Genomic DNA, 21307 nt, shown 5'->3' with positions numbered 1-21307 from the left:
TAATAGGAGGTGTATTTATAACCTTTGAGCTTACAACTTCACAATAACCTTTGTTTTTCCCTTTAACAGGGTGATCCAATTAACAAATAGAGACGATTTCTCTTTGGATCATATACAAATACTGTGGCATGTTATCAGTAGAACAGTGGTCTATATCTGCCTTATTCGCAGCGCAAACCCAATTTTCATAGGTGCTGCACAGCACATCATGAAACATACAGGCATTCCCTGCGGGCCGAGAAATCATTAACCACATGATTTAAACCCACGTATACCTACAGATTTGGGATACATTTTGGTGCAATGATGGTTAAACATATATTGTCTCTTTAGAGATTACTCGGTTAATTTGGTAACAAGGTACTTACCAATAACCCTCTACCATCTATATATTAGTGGTAGAAATCGCCATATCAATGCTGATCTACTACCATACCACACCGCGCATGCCCAATCTCGTCTGATCTTGGAAGCAATACGGTGTTGGGCCTGGTCAGTACTTAGGTGGTGGACCACTAAGGAATACCAGGTGTTGTAGGTTCTTTTGACGGCACTAATTTGGTTATAGTACCTATTCCATAGATCCAAGTACCCTGGGCCTGCTAAATAATGCCCTGTATTTTCATCAATATTTTCACAATTTAGCTTTACCAGGTGGCTCACATTGATTAGCCCCTAAATAGTGAAATAATATAACTGGTGTACCAATATTTTAATATAATAAAATTAAAGGTTACATTTTAATTACTTCACTTTTCATATCATTGTTCATTACTCAAATCATTATCGTTTCCAAGTGGGAGTGCTCCCGACAAAGGTCCCTTTTTTTCTTTTTCTTTCCCCTTTACTAGGGGTGCATACCTCCCAGCTTTCTGCAGGAGCTTTCTTCAGGCAGAAGGAGGGACACACACTCGGCGAAAAGGGGGCGTGGCTTCACGGGAGGGCCCCCGTTTTTCGTCAATGAGGGGGCATGCCCAGTGCTCTGTGAGCTGCTGGCATGCCCCCAGGGGCTGATTATGTGTCCGGGGGGTCCAGGGCACTTGAGACAGGGGAGCCCTATCTCATTGCTGTGCCTGCTGTGGGTTGGGGGCGTGACCTAATCGCGGGACGCGAGGCCACGCCCCCTTACGCAAATTCCTTTTTTTTTTTTTACATGGAATTTTGGTCCCTCAGCTAGGGGTAAATCCAGAGGAGGTGGTCGCTCCCCTCTACACACCCGCACAGGCAGAAGAAAGCAGGGAGACTGCTGCCTCCCTGCAACACCACAGACCTGCCAATATGCAACAGCGTGTGCTGACAGTAGCACAATGATGCCGCTGTTACTGGCAGGACAGGGGAGCTTCTGAGCTGGGACAGAGCTACTCCAGCCGGGGGGCCCCCTAAAACTGTGGGTCCAACGGTACGTACCGCCTGCCCCCCCCCCTTAATCCGGCTCTGCTGCTGGAACCCCCCCTTAATCCGTACCCCCTGATGCCCCCTCTCCCTCTGTCTCCACTATTCACCGCTGCTCTGCTAAGCAGAACAGCGAGTACAGGAGCTTCCCAACTGACCCCCCCGTTACTGCGGGACACTGCGACCCGCGGGTGGGACAGCGGGACAGACCCAAAAAGATGGTACTGTCCCGCGAAAATCGGGACATTGGGGAGGTATGGGTGTGTGTGAGGGGGTATGCCGTACAGACAGACGGGCACCGGCTCACTGTGTGCTTGCCCCCCCCCCCCTCCTCTCTGGCGTGGAGGAGCGTCACTTTCTGGCACACTCCACGCTTCTTAGCTGCAGTTTTGTGGGGCACCTGCCGCTGTGCAGGTTCCGTACTGCCTCTGTTATATCCAGTCCCGGCAACCCCACCGCTAGCTGCAGCGCTGCCACCCGCAGTGAGTTGCGCCCAGCTCCTTCACACACTTTAGCCGGCGGGTAACGCTGCAGAAGTCCGAGCTGCTTGCAGGCTCCGACCCCCTCCTCCCTCCAGCCGCAGCATCTCCTGGGGGCTAACCAGTCACTCCCAGTCTCGCCTTACCACAGTGCCCGGCAGCAGCGCGAGGTCTGCGGTGTGTGACTGAGGAGGGGGGGAGGGATGCGGACGGGCAGAGGAAGCAGGACTCCAGCCTAAGAGAGTCAGCCATGCCAAGTCTCCACCAGCAGCAGATCCCAACAGGTTGGAGTGGAACAGCAGCAGCCAGCAGCAGTGACTCCAGTAAGACACATCTGTCTGTCACCACTGTTTTGTCCCTAATACCAATCTCTCCCGTGCCCTGTGTTCTGTCATGTCCCTGGCCTTGCCCTGCCACCCTTATCCTGGCCCTTTCACCCTTATCCTGGCCCTGTCACCCTTATGCTGGCCCTGTCACCCTTATGCTGGCCCTGTTACCCTTATGCTGGCCCTGTTACCCCTATCCTGGCCCTGTTACCCCTGTGCTTGCCCTGTCAACCCTATACTGGCCCTGTCACCCCTGTCCTGTTCCTGCCACCCCTACCCTGGCCTGTCACCCCTATCCTGTCCCTGTCATTTCTGTCCTGGCCCCGTCGCCCCTGTCCTGGCCCCGTCACCCCTTTTCTGACCCTGTCACCCCTGTCCTGGCCCCGTCAACCCTGTTTTGACCCTGTCACCCCTGTCCTGGCCCTGTTACTGCATACCCTCCAACTACCTTTTTGGCAGGTACAGTACCCGCAGCGCCTCCAGACCTCTCCCCAATGCACCACACCTCCGCACCTTCCCCTCCACCACATGTGGCACTCCACCCCTCCCCCACACGCTGTGCCTCCAGACCCCCTACACCACCCGCGGCTCCCACTCCTCCGCCCCTTCACCACCCACAGCACCATCAGGCCCCCTCCACCATCCACCCCCTTTATAGGTCTCCCCCCACACCTGCCCCCCTCCACCCGCAGCATCTGTAGACACCCTCCTCCATCCGCGGTCCCCCCCTCCCCCACCAATGGCACCACCGCACCTGCCCCTCCACCACCAGCAGCACCTCCGGACCTCCTTCCCTATGCGCTGCACCACCCGTACCTGCCCCTCCCCTACCCATGGTGCCTGCGGACCCCTACCCCACCCCCGGCACTCCGCCCCTTCTCATCCCACAGCACCTCCGGAACCCTTCACCCATCCACAACATCCCCACACCTGCCCCTCTCCCACCCATGGCACCCCTGCCCCTCCCCCACCTGCAGTGCCTCCGGACCCCTCCACAATCTGCATCCCCCACTCCTCTGCCCCTCCCCCACCCGCAGCACCTCCCGACTCTTCCCCATCCGGGCCCCACCCCCACTTTTGCCCCCCCTCCACCTGCAGCATCTACAGACACCATCCGCAGTCCCCCCCGCACCCGCTACATTCTGTACATCGTGCCCTGCAGGTGCTGTTCACGCCGTCGCTAGGGGCTGCGCCTCCTTCACCATCGCACGCCCTTTCATTGTGCAATATTTAACCACTAACAAAGGAATGCAGGTAATACTTTATATAATACAAATATTGAACCCCAGAAAGGCATGCAAGGGTTAAGGGGGCGTAGCCCCTTGCGACGGTGTGAAGAGCGCCCGTAGGGCGCGATGAAGCACCTAGTGTAATCATAATTATCCGCTGCAATGTCCCACAACTTCACAACAAGCATCAAATGAATCTACACATCAATCTGGTTGCTTCAATAGTAAACATTACCGGTCTATCTGGTTTCGTTCAAATAATACACATACATGACATTACTTCATTATATACAATTCTAAATCATCAGGATGTCTGGCGCTTGATACCACCACAATTATGTACTGCATGAAATAAGTGTCGAATCCATCTCTGTGGCATGTCCGTGTAAATGCGTGTGTTACCATATATTGCTGTGCTCGCTGCGCATATTTGCAAGTATAGCGACTTATATGTGTGTAGTTTGTATGTTCTCTTTATGTAATTTTTTTTTTTTTTACTTCGACAACGTGCACTGAGGATGAGACTGCCAGTGTGCTGAGTGAGGATCGGCTATGGACGCATTGTGGACACTGGATGACAAGCTTTTTCTGGGAGTGCAGACTTGTTGGCTCTGCTATATAGATACTCCCTCACACATCTGTAATCCTATACTATTGTGGGGACCTAGTAAGTGAGATACCATCCTGGCATGTAATAGTTACTGTTTTGTGTGCTGTGTGTGTATTTTTACAATAAAGGGCATTTGCCACTTTACTAAACTGTTTACCTGAGTGATCAGAGAATCCGTATCTTCACAATATGTATCACACGCCGCATTCAGGGTCAAATGTATCACTAGCCGCGTTCAGGGTCACGTGTATCACTAGCCGCGTTCAGGGTCACATGTATCACTCGCCGCGTTCAGTGTCACATATATCACTTGCTGCATTCAGGGTCACATGTATCACAGGCCACGTTCAGGGTCACATGTATCACAGGCCGCGTTCAGGGTCACGTGTATCACTTGCCGTGTTCAGGGTCAAATGTATCAAACACTGCATTCAGGGTCACATGTATCACAGGCCACGTTCAGGGTCACATATATCACAGGCCGCGTTCAGGGTCACGCGTATCACAGGCCGCGTTCAGGGTCACATGTATCACACGCCACGTTCAGGGTCACTTGTATCACAGGCCACGTTCAGGGTCACTTGTATCACAGGCCGCGTTCAGGGTCATATGTATCACAGGCCACGTTCAGGGTCAAATGTATCACAGGCCACGTTCAGGGTCATATGTATCACAGGCCGCGTTCAGGGTCATATGTATCACAGGCCGCGTTCAGGGTCACATGTATCACAGGCCGCGTTCAGGGTCATATGTATCACAGGCCACGTTCAGGGTCAAATGTATCACAGGCCACGTTCAGGGTCATATGTATCACAGGCCGCGTTCAGGGTCATATGTATCACAGGCCGCGTTCAGGGTCATATGTATAACCGTCCGCGTTCAGGGTCACATGTATCACAGACCACGTTCAGGGTCACGTGTATCACAGGCCGCGTTCAGGGTCACATGTATCACTCGCCGCGTTCAGGGTCACATGTATCACACGCTGCGTTCAGGGTCACATGTTTCACAGGCCGCGTTCAGGGTCACATGTATCATACACCGGGTTCAGGGTCAAATGTATCAAAGGCCGCGTTCAGGGTCACATGTATCACAGACCACGTTCAGGGTCACATGTATCACAGACCACGTTCAGGGTCACGTGTATCACTCGCCGCGTTCAGGGTCACTTGTATCACTTGCCGCGTTCAGGGTCAAATGTATCACAGGCCGCGTTCAGGGTCACGCGTATCACAGGCCGCGTTCAGGGTCATATGTATAACCGTCCGCGTTAAGGGTCACGTGTATCACTCACCATGTTCAGGGTCACATGTATCACAGACCACGTTCAGGGTCACATGTATCACTCGCCGCGTTCAGGGTCACATGTATCACACGCTGCGTTCAGGGTCACATGTTTCACAGGCCGCGTTCAGGGTCACATGTATCATACACCGGGTTCAGGGTCAAATGTATCAAAGGCCGCGTTCAGGGTCACATGTATCACAGACCGCGTTCAGGGTCACATGTATCACAGACCACGTTCAGGGTCACGTGTATCACTCGCCGCGTTCAGGGTCACATGTATCACTCACTGCGTTCAGGGTCACATGTATCATACACCCAGTTCAGGGTCAAATGTATCAAAGGCCGCGTTCAGGGTCACATGTATCACAGACCGCGTTCAGGGTCACATGTATCACAGACCACGTTCAGGGTCACGTGTATCACTCGCCGCGTTCAGGGTCACATGTATCATACACCGGGTTCAGGGTCAAATGTATCACAGGCCGCGTTCAGGGTCACGTGTATCACTCGCTGCGTTCAGGGTCACATGTATCACTCGCCGCGTTCAGGGTCACATGTATCACTCGCTGCGTTCAGGGTCACATGTATCACTCGCTGCGTTCAGGGTCACATGTATCACTCGCTGCGTTCAGGGTCACATGTATCACTCGCTGCGTTCAGGGTCACATGTATCATACACCCGGTTCAGGGTCAAATGTATCAAAGGGCGCGTTCAGGGTCACATGTATCACAGGCCGCGTTCAGGGTCACGTGTATCACTCGCCGCGTTCAGGGTCACATGTATCACTCGCTTCGTTCAGGGTCACATGTATCACAGGCCGCGTTCAGGGTCACATGTATCACTCGCTGCGTTCAGGGTCACATGTATCACAGGCCGTGTTCAGGGTCACGTGTATCACAGGCCGCGTTCAGGGTCACATGTATCACTCGTTGCGTTCAGGGTCACATGTATCATACACCGGGTTCAGGGTCAAATGTATCACAGGCCGCGTTCAGGGTCACGTGTATCACAGGCCGCGTTCAGGGTCACGTGTATCACAGGCCGCGTTCAGGGTCACGTGTATAACAGGCCGCGTTCAGGGTTACGTGTATCACAGGCCGCGTTCAGGGTCACATGTATCACAGGCCGCGTTCAGGGTTACGTGTATCACAGGCCGCGTTCAGGGTTACGTGTATCACAGGCCGCGTTCAGGGTCACGTGTATCACAGGCCGCGTTCAGGGTCACGTGTATCACAGGCCGCGTTCTTAATGCAGATCCTATAGTTTTTTGCAGAAATGAATGATGTGAAAATGAGTATTTCCAGCACAGTTACTAGGACTCTCCTGCCAGACTCTGATATGAGCCGGTCCTGGCTAGTGCCATTACCCTGCTTCCTGGTTCTGGTCTCCATGCGTGGTCACCGGGGAGGAAAGAGCCGTCTAGAGATGCTTCATCACCTGGAGCTTGGTAAATGCAGCCGCACAGCAGCCGCCATAGAAACCATAGAAATGTAGTGACCACGATCCCTCTATAGTACATATGGGGGATACTCATCATCATTAGTATAGGGAGGGACGTACAGCAGGACCCTCTGTCCCATCTCCGTCTGCACGCTGCGCATGACCACACCCCTGACACTCGCGTATGGCATAGGAACTCTGTGTGATTACATGGTCTTTACCCAGAAATGTCTATGTGACGGAAAGTGGGGTCCGAGTATGGCTGTATCTGTATATGTAATGCTATGTTACAGTGTCAGTAATAGTATATGCTGCATGTGTATATACTGTGTGTGACTGTGGCTGTATCTGCATACATAATGCTGCGTTACAGTGTCAGTAATAGGATATGCTGCATGTGTATATACTGTGTGTGACTGCAGCTGTATCTGCATACGTAATACTATGTTACAGTGTCAGTAATAGGATATGCTACATGTGTATATTCTGGGTGTGACTGCGGCTGTATCTACATATGTAATGCTACGTTACAGTGTCAGTAATAGGATATGCTGCATGTGTATATACTGTGTGTGACTGCGGCTGTATCTGCATATGTAATGATACGTTACAGTGTCAGTAATAGGATATGCTGCATGTGTATATACTGTGTGTGACTGCGGCTGTATCTGCATATGTAATGCTGCGTTACAGTGTCGGTAATAGGATATGGTGCATGTGTATACTCTGTGTGTGACTGTAGCTGTATCTGCATATGTAATGCTATGTTACAGTGTCAGTAATAGGATATGCTGCATGTGTATATTCTGTGTGTGACTGCGGCTGTATCTGCAAACGTAATACTATGTTACAGTGTCAGTAATAGGATATGCTACATGTGTATATTCTGGGTGTGACTGCGGCTGTATCTACATATGTAATGCTATGTTACAGTGTCAGTAATAGGATATGCTGCATGTGTATATACTGTGTGTGACTGCGGCTGTATCTGCAAACGTAATACTATGTTACAGTGTCAGTAATAGGATATGCTACATGTGTATATTCTGGGTGTGACTGCGGCTGTATCTACATATGTAATGCTACGTTACAGTGTCAGTAATAGGATATGCTGCATGTGTATATTCTGGGTCTGACTGCGGCTGTATCTGCAAACGTAATACTATGTTACAGTGTCAGTAATAGGATATGCTACATGTGTATATTCTGGGTGTGACTGCGGCTGTATCTGCATATGTAATACTATGTTACAGTGTCAGTAATAGGATATGCTACATGTGTATATTCTGGGTGTGACTGCAGCTGTATCTACATATGTAATGCTACGTTACAGTGCCAGTAATAGTATATGCTGCATGTGTATATTATGTGTGTGACTGTAGCTGTATCTGTATATGTAATGCTGCGTTACAGTGTCAGTAATAGGATATGCTGCATGTGTATATACTGTGTGTGACTGCAGCTATATCTGCATACGTAATGCTGTGTTACAGTGTCAGTAATAGTATATGCTGCATGTGTATATACTGTGTGTGACAGCGGCTCTATCTGCATATGTAATGCTACGTTACAGTGTCAGTAATAGGATATGCTGCATGTGTATATTATGTGTGTGACTGCGGCTCTATCTGCATATGTAATGCTACGTTACAGTGTCAGTAATAGGATATGCTGCATGTGTATATTATGTGTGTGTCTGCGGCTCTATCTGCATATGTAATGCTATGTTACAGTGTCAGTAATAGGATATGCTGCATGTGTATATACTGTGTGTGACTGCGGCTGTATCTGCATGCATAGTACTATGTTACAGTGTCAGTAATAGTATATGCTGCATGTGTATATACTGTGTGTGACTGTGACTTTATCTGCATATGTAATGCTACGTTACAGTGCCAGTAATAGTATATGCTGCATGTGTATATTATGTGTGTGTCTGCGGCTCTATCTGCATATGTAATGCTACGTTACAGTGTCAGTAATAGGATATGCTGCATGTGTATATACTGTGTGTGACTGCGGCTGTATCTGCATGCATAGTACTATGTTACAGTGTCAGTAATAGGATATGCTGCATGTGTATATACTGTGTGTTACTGCGGCTGTATCTGCATATGTAATGCTACGTTACAGTGTCAGTAATAGGATATGCTGCATGTGTATATACTGTGTGTGACTGCGGCTGTATCTGCATGCATAGTACTATGTTACAGTGTCAGTAATAGGATATGCTGCATGTGTATATACTGTGTGTGACTGCGGCTGTATCTGCATATGTAATGCTACGTTACAGTGTCAGTAATAGGATATGCTGCATGTGTATATACTGTGTGTGACTGCGGCTGTATCTGCATGCATAGTACTATGTTACAGTGTCAGTAATAGGATATGCTGCATGTGTACATACTGTGTGTGACTGCGGCAGTATCTGCAGATGTAATGCTACGCTACAGTGCCAGTAATAGGATATGCTGCATATGTATATTATGTGTGTGACTGCGGCTGTATCTGCATACATAATACTACGTTACAGTGCCTGTAATAGGATATGCTGCATGTGTATATACTGTGTGTGACTGCGGCTGTATCTGCATATGTAATGCTACGTTACAGTGCCAGTAATAGGATATGCTGCATATGTATATTATGTGTGTGACTGCGGCTGTATCTGCATACATAATACTACGTTACAGTGCCTGTAATAGGATATGCTGCATGTGTATATACTGTGTGTAACTGCGGCTGTATCTGCATATGTAATGCTACATTACAGTGTCAGTAATAGGATATGCTGCTTGTGTATATACTGTGTGTGACTGCGGCTGTATCTGCATATGTAATGCTACGCTACAGTGTCAGTAATAGGATATGCTGCATGTGTATATACTGTGTGTGACTGCGGCTGTATCTGCATATGTAATGCTACGTTACAGTGCCAGTAATAGGATATGCTGCATATGTATATTATGTGTGTGTCTGCGGCTGTATCTGCATATGTAATGCTACGTTACAGTGCCAGTAATAGGATATGCTGCATATGTATATTATGTGTGTGTCTGCGGCTGTATCTGCATATGTAATGCTACGTTACAGTGCCAGTAATAGGATATGCTGCATATGTATATTATGTGTGTGTCTGCGGCTGTATCTGCATATGTAATGCTACGTTACAGTGTCAGTAATAGGATATGCTGCATGTGTATATACTGTGTGTGACTGCGGCTGTATCTGCATATGTAATGCTATGTTACAGTGTCAGTAATAGGATATGCTGCATGTGTATATACTGTGTGTGACTGCGGCTGTATCTGCAGATGTAATGCTACGCTACAGTGCCAGTAATAGGATATGCTGCATATGTATATTATGTGTGTGACTGCGGCTGTATCTGCATATGTAATGCTACGTTACAGTGCCAGTAATAGGATATGCTGCATATGTATATACTGTGTGTGACTGCGGCTGTATCTGCATATGTAATGCTATGTTACAGTGTCAGTAATAGGATATGCTGCATGTGTATATACTGTGTGTGACTGCGGCTGTATCTGCAGATGTAATGCTACGCTACAGTGCCAGTAATAGGATATGCTGCATATGTATATTATGTGTGTGACTGCGGCTGTATCTGCATATGTAATGCTACGTTACAGTGCCAGTAATAGGATATGCTGCATATGTATATACTGTGTGTGACTGCGGCTGTATCTGCATATGTAATGCTACGTTACAGTGCCAGTAATAGGATATGCTGCATATGTATATACTGTGTGTGACTGCGGCTGTATCTGCATATGTAATGCTATGTTACAGTGTCAGTAATAGGATATGCTGCATGTGTATATACTGTGTGTGACTGCGGCTGTATCTGCAGATGTAATGCTACGCTACAGTGCCAGTAATAGGATATGCTGCATATGTATATTATGTGTGTGACTGCGGCTGTATCTGCATATGTAATGCTACGTTACAGTGCCAGTAATAGGATATGCTGCATGTGTATATACTGTGTGTGACTGCGGCTGTATCTGCATGCATAGTACTATGTTACAGTGTCAGTAATAGGATATGTTGCATGTGTATATACTGTGTGTGACTGCGGCTGTATCTGCATACGTAATGCTATGTTACAGTGCCAGTAATAGGATATGCTGCATGTGTATATTCTGTGTGTAACTGTAGCTGTATCTGCATACGTAATGCTATGTTACAGTGCCAGTAATAGGATATGCTGCATGTGTATATTCTGTGTGTAACTGCAGCTGTATCTGCATATGTAATGCTGCGTTACAGTGTCAGTAATAGTATATGCTGCATTTGTATATTCTGTGTGCGACTGTGGCTGTATCTGCATACGTAATGCTATGTTACAGTGTCAGTAATAGTATATGCTGCATGTGTATATACTGTGTGTGACTGCGCTGTATCTGCATACGTTATGCTACGTTACAGTGTCAGTAAAAGTATATGCTGCATGTGTATATTCTGTGTGCGACTGCGCTGTATCTGCATACGTTATGCTACGTTACATTGTCAGTAATAGTATATGCTGTGTGTGACTGCAGCTGTATCTGCAAACGTAAACCTACGTTACAGTATCAGGAATAGGGTATGCTGCATGCCTATATTCTGTGTGTGACTGCGGCTGTATCTGCATATGTAATGCTATGTTACAGTGTCAGTAAAAGGATATTGTTGTGGAAAAAAAACAACATGAACAGTTGTGATCAAATTCAAAGTTTATATTGATAATGGCAGAGCAAGATTACAATAAAGTGACAGTCAGCATGCATTTACAAGTAATTTTACAAGAGAGCTCAGTCTGCCCAGAATATGGCAAACAAAAGCCCTTAATATTGCCTATTACAAAAATTCCTCCACCCAAGCTTGGACCAATCATAGCAGGCCTTGAGGCCCGTTCCTCCTTATCGAATACCATCTGGTCCTGGCTTGGGCACATGACACAAGTCAGCAAGACTAGGGTGACTTACCAAAGTAAAGCAAGTTCTTGTCACGCACATACATTCCTTGTCACAAACAAGTGTTACCTAATAATGCCTTTTAAGTATTACATGATATACAAAGACAGATTAGATGCTATAAATTGCTTAATTTCCTTAACAATATGCTGCATGTGTATATTCTGGATGTGACTGCGGCTGTATCTGCAAATGTAATGCTACGTTACAGTGTCAGTAATAGGATATGCTACATGTGTATATTCTATGTGTGACTGCGGCTGTATGTGTAAATGTAATGCTACATTACAGTGTCAGTAACACTACCCGTTCATCTGTCATCTGCACCCATATCATCCAACACTACCTGTTCATCTGTCATCTGCATCTATATCATCCAGCACTACCCGTTCATCAGTCATCTGCACCCATATCATCCAACACTACCCGTTCATCTGTCATCTGCACCCATATCATCCAACACTACCCGTTCATCTGTCATCTGCATCCATATCATCCAACACTACCCGTTCATCTGTTATCTGCACCCATATCATCCAATACTACCCGTTCATCTGTCATCTCCATCTACATCATACAACACTACCCGTTCATCTGTCATCTGCACCCATATCATCCAACACTACCCGTTCATCTGTCATCTGCACCCATATCATCCAACACTAACCGTTCATCTGTTATCTGCATCTATATCATCCAACACTACCCGTTCATCTGTCATCTGCATCTATATCATCCAACACTACCCGTTCATCTGTCATCTGCACCCATATCATCCAACACTACCTGTTCATCTGTTATCTGCATCTATATCATCCAACACTACCCGTTCATCAGTCATCTGCACCCATATCATCCAACACTACCCGTTCATCTGTCATCTGCACCCATATCATCCAACACTACCTGTTCATCTGTTATCTGCATCTATATCATCCAACACTACCCGTTCATCTGTCATCTGCACCCATATCATCCAACACTACCTGTTCATCTGTTATCTGCATCTATATCATCCAACACTACCCGTTCATCAGTCATCTGCACCCATATCATCCAACACTACCCGTTCATCTGTCATCTGCACCCATATCATCCAACACTACCCGTTCATCTGTTATCTGCACCCATATCATCCAATACTACCCGTTCATCTGTCATCTGCATCCATATCATCCAGCACTACCTATTCATCTGTAATCTGCATCCATATCATCCAACACTACCCGTTCATCTGTCATCTGCACCCATATCATCCAACACTACCAGTTCATCTGTCATCTGCATCCATATCATCCAACACTACCCGTTCATCTGTCATCTGCATCCATATCATCCAACACTACCCGTTCATCTGTCATCTGCACCCATATCATCCAACACTACCCGTTCATCTGTCATCTGCATCCATATCATCCAACACTACCCGTTCATCTGTCATCTGCATCCATATCATCCAACACTACCCGTTCATCTGTCATCTGCATCCATATCATCCAACACTACCCGTTCATCTGTCATCTGCATCCATATCATCCAACACTACCCGTTCATCTGTCATCTGCACCCATATCATCCAACACTACCCGTTCATCTGTCATCTGTATCCATATCATCCAACACTACCCGTTCATCTGTCATCTGCATCCATATCATCCAACACTACCCGTTCATCTGTCATCTGCACCCATATCATCCAACACTACCCGTTCATCTGTCATCTGTATCCATATCATCCAACACTACCCGTTCATCTGTCATCTGCACCCATATCATCCAACACTACCCGTTCATCTGTTATCTGCACCCATATCATCCAACACTACCCGTTCATCTGTCATCTGCATCCATATCATCCAACACTACCCGTTCATCTGTCATCTGCACCCATATCATCCAACACTACCCGTTCATATGTCATCTGCACCCATATCATCTAACACTACCTGTTCATCTGTCATCTGCATCTATAGCATCCAACACTACCCGTTCATCTGTCATCTGCACCCAAATCATCCAACACTACCTGTTCATCTGTCATCTGCACCCATATGATCCAACACTACCCGTTCATCTGTTATCTGCATCCATATCATCCAACACTACCCGTTCATCTGTCATCTGCACCCATATCATCCAGCACTACCCGTTCATCTGTCATCTGCACCTATATCATCCAACACTACCCATTTATCTGTCATCTGCACCCATATCATCCAACACTACCCGTTCATCTGTCATCTGTATCCATAGCATCCAACACTACCCGTTCATCTGTCATCTGCATCCATATCATCCAACACTACCCGTTCATCTGTCATCTGTATCCATAGCATCCAACACTACCCGTTCATCTGTCATCTGCATCCATATCATCCAACACTACCCGTTCATCTGTCATCTGCATCCATATCATCCAACACTACCCGTTCATCTGTCATCTGCACCCATATCATCCAACACTACCCGTTCATCTGTAATCTGCATCCATATCATCCAACACTACCCGTTCATCTGTTATCTGCATCTATATCATCCAACACTACCCGTTCATCTGTCATCTGCACCCATATCATCCAACACTACCCATTCATCTGTCATCTGCACCCATATCATCCAACACTACCCGTTCATCTGTTATCTGCACCCATATCATCCAATACTACCCGTTCATCTGTCATCTCCATCTACATCATACAACACTACCCGTTCATCTGTTATCTGCACCCATATCATCCAACACTACCCGTTCATCTGTCATCTGCATCCATATCATCCAACACTACCCGTTCATCTGTCATCTGCACCCATATCATCCAACAATACCCGTTCATCTGTCATCTGCATCCATATCATCCAACACTACCCGTTCATCTGTCATCTGCATCCATATCATCCAACACTACCCGTTCATCTGTCATCTGCATCCATATCATCCAACACTACCCGTTCATCTGTCATCTGCATCCATATCATCCAACACTACCCGTTCATCTGTCATCTGCACCCATATCATCCAACACTACCCGATCATCTGTCATCTGCACCCATATAATCCAACACTACCCGTTCATCTGTTATCTGCACCCATATCATCCAACACTACCCGTTCATCTGTCATCTGCACCCATATCATCCAACACTACCTGTTCATCTGTCATCTGCACCCATATCATCCAACACTACCCGTTCATCTGTTATCTGCACCCATATCATCCAACACTACCCGTTCATCTGTCATCTGTATCCATAGCATCCAACACTACCCGTTCATCTGTCATCTGCATCCATATCATCCAACACTACCCGTTCATCTGTCATCTGTATCCATAGCATCCAACACTACCCGTTCATCTGTCATCTGCATCCATATCATCCAACACTACCCGTTCATCTGTCATCTGCATCCATATCATCCAACACTACCCGTTCATCTGTCATCTGCACCCATATCATCCAACACTACCCGTTCATCTGTAATCTGCATCCATATCATCCAACACTACCCGTTCATCTGTTATCTGCATCTATATCATCCAACACTACCCGTTCATCTGTCATCTGCACCCATATCATCCAACACTACCCGTTCATCTGTCATCTGCATCCATATCATCCAACAGTACCCGTTCATCTGTCATCTGCATCCATATCATCCAACACTACCCGTTCATCTGTCATCTGCATCCATATCATCCAACACTACCCGTTCATCTGTCATCTGCATCCATATCATCCAACACTACCCGTTCATCTGTCATCTGCACCCATATCATCCAACACTACCCGTTCATCTGTCATCTGTATCCATATCATCCAACACTACCCGTTCATCTGTCATCTGCATCCATATCATCCAACACTACCCGTTCATCTGTCATCTGCACCCATATCATCCAACACTACCCGTTCATCTGTCATCTGTATCCATATCATCCAACACTACCCGTTCATCTGTCATCTGCACCCATATCATCCAACACTACCCGTTCATTTGTTATCTGCACCCATATCATCCAACACTACCCGTTCATCTGTCATCTGCACCTATATCATCCAACACTACCCGTTCATCTGTCATCTACATCCATATCATCCAACACTACCCGTTCATCTGTCATCTGCACCCATATCATCCAACACTACCCGTTCATCTGTCATCTGCACCCATATCATCTAACACTACCTGTTCATCTGTCATCTGCATTTATAGCATCCAACACTACCCATTCATCTGTCATCTGTATCCATATCATCCAACACTACCCGTTCATCTGTCATCTGCATCCATATCATCCAACACTACCCGTTCATCTGTCATCTGCACCCATATCATCCAACACTACCCGCTCATCTGTCATCTGTATCCATATCATCCAACACTACCCGTTCATCTGTCATCTGCACCCATATCATCCAACACTACCCGTTCATTTGTTATCTGCACCCATATCATCCAACACTACCCGTTCATCTGTCATCTGCACCTATATCATCCAACACTACCCGTTCATCTGTCATCTGCATCCATATCATCCAACACTACCCGTTCATCTGTCATCTGCACCCATATCATCCAACACTACCCGTTCATCTGTCATCTGCACCCATATCATCCAACACTACCCGTTCATCTGTCATCTGTATCCATATCATCCAACACTACCCGTTCATCTGTCATCTGTATCCATAGCATCCAACACTACCCGTTCATCTGTTATCTGCACCCATATCATCCAATACTACCCGTTCATCTATCATCTCCATCTACATCATACAACACTACCCGTTCATCTGTTATCTGCACCCATATCATCCAACACTACCCGTTCATCTGTCATCTGCATCCATATCATCCAACACTACCCGTTCATCTGTCATCTGCACCCATATCATCCAACACTACCCGTTCATCTGTCATCTGCATCCATATCATCCAACACTACCCGTTCATCTGTCATCTGCATCCATATCATCCAACACTACCCGTTCATCTGTCATCTGCATCCATATCATCCAACACTACCCGTTCATCTGTCATCTGCATCCATATCATCCAACACTACCCGTTCATCTGTCATCTGCACCCATATCATCCAACACTACCCGTTCATCTGTCATCTGTATCCATATCATCCAACACTACCCGTTCATCTGTCATCTGTATCCATAGCATCCAACACTACCCGTTCATCTGTCATCTGCATCCATATCATCCAACACTACCCGTTCATCTGTCATCTGTATCCATAGCATCCAACACTACCCGTTCATCTGTCATCTGCATCCATATCATCCAACACTACCCGTTCATCTGTCATCTGCATCCATATCATCCAACACTACCCGTTCATCTGTCATCTGCACCCATATCATCCAACACTACCCGTTCATCTGTAATCTGCATCCATATCATCCAACACTACCCGTTCATCTGTTATCTGCATCTATATCATCCAACACTACCCGTTCATCTGTCATCTGCACCCATATCATCCAACACTACCCATTCATCTGTCATCTGCACCCATATCATCCAACACTACCCGTTCATCTGTCATCTGCACCCATATCATCCAACACTACCCGTTCATCTGTCATCTGCACCCATATCATCTAACACTACCTGTTCATCTGTCATCTGCATCTATAGCATCCAACACTACCCGTTCATCTGTCATCTGCACCCAAATCATCCAACACTACCTGTTCATCTGTCATCTGCACCCATATGATCCAACACTACCCGTTCATCTGTTATCTGCATCCATATCATCCAACACTACCCGTTCATCTGTCATCTGCACCTATATCATCCAACACTACCCATTTATCTGTCATCTGTACCCATATCATCCAACACTACCCGTTCATCTGTTATCTGCACCCATATCATCCAACACTACCCGTTCATCTGTCATCTGCACCCATATCATCCAACACTACCCGATCATCTGTCATCTGCACCCATATAATCCAACACTACCCGTTCATCTGTTATCTGCACCCATATCATCCAACACTACCCGTTCATCTGTCATCTGCACCCATATCATCCAACACTACCCGTTCATCTGTCATCTGCACCCATATCATCCAACACTACCCGTTCATCTGTTATCTGCACCCATATCATCCAACACTACCCGTTCATCTGTCATCTGTATCCATAGCATCCAACACTACCCGTTCATCTGTCATCTGCATCCATATCATCCAACACTACCCGTTCATCTGTCATCTGTATCCATAGCATCCAACACTACCCGTTCATCTGTCATCTGCATCCATATCATCCAACACTACCCGTTCATCTGTCATCTGCATCCATATCATCCAACACTACCCGTTCATCTGTCATCTGCACCCATATCATCCAACACTACCCGTTCATCTGTAATCTGCATCCATATCATCCAACACTACCCGTTCATCTGTTATCTGCATCTTTATCATCCAACACTACCCGTTCATCTGTCATCTGCACCCATATCATCCAACACTACCCGTTCATCTGTCATCTGCACCCATATCATCCAACACTACCCGTTCATCTGTCATCTGCATCCATATCATCCAACACTACCCGTTCATCTGTCATCTGCATCCATATCATCCAACACTACCCGTTCATCTGTTATCTGCACCCATATCATCCAATACTACCCGTTCATCTGTCATCTCCATCTACATCATACAACACTACCCGTTCATCTGTCATCTGCATCCATATCATCCAACACTACCCGTTCATCTGTAATCTGCATCCATATCATCCAACACTACCCGTTCATCTGTCATCTGCACCCATATCATCCAACACTACCCGTTCATCTGTCATCTGCACCCATATCATCCAACACTACCCGTTCATCTGTCATCTGCACCCATATCATCCAACACTACCCGTTCATCTGTCATCTGTATCCATATCATCCAACACTACCCGTTCATCTGTCATCTGCACCCATATCATCCAACACTACCCGTTCATCTGTTATCTGCACCCATATCATCCAACACTACCCGTTCATCTGTCATCTGCACCTATATCATCCAACACTACCCGTTCATCTGTCATCTGCATCCATATCATCCAACACTACCCGTTCATCTGTTATCTGCACCCATATCATCCAACACTACCCGTTCATCTGTCATCTGCACCCATATCATCCAACACTACCCGATCATCTGTCATCTGCACCCATATAATCCAACACTACCCGTTCATCTGTTATCTGCACCCATATCATCCAACACTACCCGTTCATCTGTCATCTGCACCCATATCATCCAACACTACCCGTTTATCTGTAATCTGCACCCATATCATCCAACACTACCCGTTCATCTGTTATCTGCACCCATATCATCCAACACTACCCGTTCATCTGTCATCTGTATCCATAGCATCCAACACTACCCGTTCATCTGTCATCTGCATCCATATCATCCAACACTACCCGTTCATCTGTCTTCTGTATCCATAGCATCCAACACTACCCGTTCATCTGTCATCTGCATCCATATCATCCAACACTACCCGTTCATCTGTCATCTGCATCCATATCATCCAACACTACCCGTTCATCTGTCATCTGCACCCATATCATCCAACACTACCCGTTCATCTGTCATCTGCACCCATATCATCCAACACTACCCGTTCATCTGTTATCTGCACCCATATCATCCAACACTACCCGTTCATCTGTTATCTGCACCCATATCATCCAACACTACCCGTTCATCTGTCATCTGCATCCATATCATCCAACACTACCCGTTCATCTGTCATCTGCACCCATATAATCCAACACTACCCGTTCATCTGTCATCTGCATCCATATCATCCAACACTACCCGTTCATCTGTCATCTGCACCCATATCATCCAACACTACCCGTTCATCTGTCATCTGCACCCATATCATCTAACACTACCTGTTCATCTGTCATCTGCATCTATAGCATCCAACACTACCCGTTCATCTGTCATCTGCACCCAAATCATCCAACACTACCTGTTCATCTGTCATCTGCACCCATATGATCCAACACTACCCGTTCATCTGTTATCTGCATCCATATCATCCAACACTACCCGTTCATCTGTCATCTGCACCTATATCATCCAACACTACCCATTTATCTGTCATCTGCACCCATATCATCCAACACTACCCGTTCATCTGTTATCTGCACCCATATCATCCAACACTACCCGTTCATCTGTCATCTGCACCCATATCATCCAACACTACCCGATCATCTGTCATCTGCACCCATATAATCCAACACTACCCGTTCATCTGTTATCTGCACCCATATCATCCAACACTACCCGTTCATCTGTCATCTGCACCCATATCATCCAACACTACCCGTTCATCTGTCATCTGCACCCATATCATCCAACACTACCCGTTCATCTGTTATCTGCACCCATATCATCCAACACTACCCGTTCATCTGTCATCTGTATCCATAGCATCCAACACTACCCGTTCATCTGTCATCTGCATCCATATCATCCAACACTACCCGTTCATCTGTCATCTGTATCCATAGCATCCAACACTACCCGTTCATCTGTCATCTGCATCCATATCATCCAACACTACCCGTTCATCTGTCATCTGCATCCATATCATCCAACACTACCCGTTCATCTGTCATCTGCACCCATATCATCCAACACTACCCGTTCATCTGTAATCTGCATCCATATCATCCAACACTACCCGTTCATCTGTTATCTGCATCTATATCATCCAACACTACCCGTTCATCTGTCATCTGCACCCATATCATCCAACACTACCCGTTCATCTGTCATCTGCACCCATATCATCCAACACTACCCGTTCATCTGTCATCTGCATCCATATCATCCAACACTACCCGTTCATCTGTCATCTGCATCCATATCATCCAACACTACCCGTTCATCTGTTATCTGCACCCATATCATCCAATACTACCCGTTCATCTGTCATCTCCATCTACATCATACAACACTACCCGTTCATCTGTCATCTGCATCCATATCATCCAACACTACCCGTTCATCTGTAATCTGCATCCATATCATCCAACACTACCCGTTCATCTGTCATCTGCACCCATATCATCCAACACTACCCGTTCATCTGTCATCTGCACCCATATCATCCAACACTACCCGTTCATCTGTCATCTGCACCCATATCATCCAACACTACCCGTTCATCTGTCATCTGTATCCATATCATCCAACACTACCCGTTCATCTGTCATCTGCACCCATATCATCCAACACTACCCGTTCATCTGTCATCTGTATCCATAGCATCCAACACTACCCGTTCATCTGTCATCTGCATCCATATCATCCAACACTACCCGTTCATCTGTCATCTGTATCCATAGCATCCAACACTACCCGTTCATCTGTCATCTGCATCCATATCATCCAACACTACCCGTTCATCTGTCATCTGCACCTATATCATCCAACACTACCCGTTCATCTGTCATCTGCATCCATATCATCCAACACTACCCGTTCATCTGTTATCTG

At 46.6% G+C, this 21307-nt stretch overlaps 1 pseudogene; it reads left to right on the top strand.

Annotated features, from left to right (window-relative positions):
- Window positions 1-422: 422 nt before the first annotated feature.
- On the top strand, window positions 423-541 carry LOC134968210 (5S ribosomal RNA; annotated as a pseudogene).
- Window positions 542-21307: the final 20766 nt, after the last annotated feature.

Source organism: Pseudophryne corroboree, chromosome 10 (assembly GCF_028390025.1).
Source record: "Pseudophryne corroboree isolate aPseCor3 chromosome 10, aPseCor3.hap2, whole genome shotgun sequence".
Taxonomy (NCBI): domain Eukaryota; kingdom Metazoa; phylum Chordata; class Amphibia; order Anura; family Myobatrachidae; genus Pseudophryne; species Pseudophryne corroboree.
Note: the sequence above shows the minus strand (reverse complement) of the source record. Positions and strands in the feature narration are given on the sequence as shown.